The sequence below is a fragment of the Trachypithecus francoisi genome, unplaced genomic scaffold (assembly GCF_009764315.1).
Source record: "Trachypithecus francoisi isolate TF-2019V2 unplaced genomic scaffold, Tfra_2.0 Lachesis_group15, whole genome shotgun sequence".
Lineage (NCBI taxonomy): Eukaryota > Metazoa > Chordata > Mammalia > Primates > Cercopithecidae > Trachypithecus > Trachypithecus francoisi.
In genome coordinates this window covers 10,676,289-10,678,688 of record NW_022681460.1, presented here as the reverse complement: position 1 = coordinate 10,678,688, position 2,400 = coordinate 10,676,289, and the positions used below count along the sequence as shown (strand labels likewise).

Below are 2,400 nucleotides of genomic sequence, written 5' to 3'. Positions count from 1 at the left end.
CAAACCAAAGACACCACGAGAAAGCTATGGACTAATATCTCTTACCAATAAGATGCAAAATCCTCAAAAAAATTAGCAAGTAGAATTTGGCAATATGTAAAATGGATTACACACCATGATCAAGTGGAATTTATCCCAGGAATGCAAGACTGTTTTAACATCCAAAAGTCAATTGATGTAACATACCACATCAATAGAGTAAATGGGCCTGTCTGCAGAATCCGCACCGACCAGCACCAGGCCCATGACACAGGGGTACTGGGACATCTGAGGGCTGACCCACACCATCTGCCTGCTCCAGCAATACACAGACTCAAGCTATGAGGAAAAGAAGTACACGATGGGGGATGCCCCTGACTATGACAGAAGCCAGTGGTTGAATGAAAAATTCAAGCCAGGCCTGGACTTTCCCAATCTGCCCTACTTGACTGATGGGGCTCACAAGATAACCCAGAGCAAGGCTATCCTGGGCTGCATTGCCTACAAGCACCACCTGTGTGGGGAGACAGAAAGGGAGAAGATTTGGGAAGACATTTTGGAGAACCAGCTTATGGACAACCAAATGCAGCTGGCCAGACTCTGCTACAACCCAGATTTTGAGAAACTGAAGCCAGAATACCTGGAGGCACTCCCTGCAATGCTGAAATTCTACTTACAGTTTCTGGGGAAGCAGCCATAGTTTCTTGGGGACAAGATCGCCCTTGTGGATTTCATTGCTTATGATGTCCTCGAGAGAAACCAAGTATTTGAGCCCAAGTGCTTGGATGCCTTCCCAAACCTGAAGGACTTCATCTCCCGATTTGAGGGCTTGGAGATCTCTGCCTGCACGAAATCCAGCCGCTTCCTCCCAAGACCTGTGTTCACAAAGATGGCTGTCTGGGGCAACAAGTAGTGCCTTGAAGGCCAGGAGGTGGCAGTGAGTTGCCCATACTCAGCAGAGCAGCTGGACTCCACACCCCAGCCCCTGCCTTCTTGTTCTTTTCCCCTGTTTATTCCCTTCTTTACCCCCAAGACTTTATTGGCCCTCTTCACTTCCCCTAAACCCCTGTCCCATCCAAGCCCTTTAAAGCCTCAGCTACCCATTTTTCTTTATGAACGTCTCCCTCCCAACATTACCCTTCCCTGCACTAAAGCCAGCCTGACCATCCCTCCTGTTAGTGGTTGTGTCTGCTTTGAGGGGCCTCACTGGCCCCTCGCCTGTAGAGCTAGCTCAGCCCTGAGGTCCCAGGGCTGCATGAAAGAGCAGCATTGACTGGTTTACAGGCCCTTCTCCTGCAGCATGGCCCCTGCCTTAAGCCTACCTGATCCAAGTAAAACCTAAAACACACACACACACACACACACACAGAATAAATGTCAAAATCCACAGGATCATTTCAATAGATGCAGAAAAAGCACTTGACAAAATTTAACACCCTTTCATGATGAAAAAAACACTCAACAAAATAGGAATAGATGAGAATTTCTTCAACTTAATATAAGGCTTCTACAAAAAACCCACAGGTAAGAGCATATTTAATGGTAAAAGAACTGATTCTTTTTCCGATGAAGCATCAAGACAAAATGAAGAACAGGACAAAGACGTCTCTCTCCCGGCTTCTATTCAACATTGCGAAGGAGGTTCTAGCCAAGGCAATTAGGCAAGAAAAAGTAATAAAAGGCACCCAGCTTGGAGAGGAAGAAATAGAAGTATCCTATTAGTTGATGATGTGATTTCGCATATAGAAAATTCTAATTAATCCACTAAAACACTATTTGAACTAACAAACAAGTTCAGCATGGTTGCAGAATACAAGATTAATATACAAACAGAAATTGTATTTCTTTATAGTTGCAATAAGCAAACAATGAAATGAAGAAAATTCTGTTTACAATAGCATCAAAAAGAAAAAATACACAGAAATAACTTTAACAAAAGAGGTACAAAACTTGTACACTGAAACCTACAAAACATCATTGAAAGAAACTGAAGATTTTAATAAATGAAAAGATAATCTATGTTCATAGGACAGAACGCTTAACATTGTTAAGATGGAAAAACTCTTCAAATTGAACTAAAATTCAATACAATCCCTAACAAAAACCTTGGCTGATTTCTTTGCAAAAACTGGCAAGCTAATCCTAAAGCTCATATGGAAATTTAAGAAACTCAGAATGGTCAAAACAGGTTTTTAAAAAGAACAAAGCTGTAGAATTTACATTTCCCAATTCTAAAACTCACTACAAACCTATAGCAATCAAGACAGAGTGGTACTGGCATAAGGACAGACATATTGATCAACAGAACAGAATTGAAAGTCCAGAAATAAAGCCTCACATTTACTGTCAATCAATTTTTGACAAGAGCACACAACCATTGAATGAAGAAAGAACAGTCTTTTCAAAAAGTGGTGCCAAGAC

At 41.9% G+C, this 2,400-nt stretch overlaps 1 pseudogene; it reads left to right on the top strand.

The window, feature by feature from the left end:
• Positions 1-244: 244 nt before the first annotated feature.
• On the top strand, positions 245-892 carry LOC117097974 (annotated as a pseudogene).
• Positions 893-2,400: the final 1,508 nt, after the last annotated feature.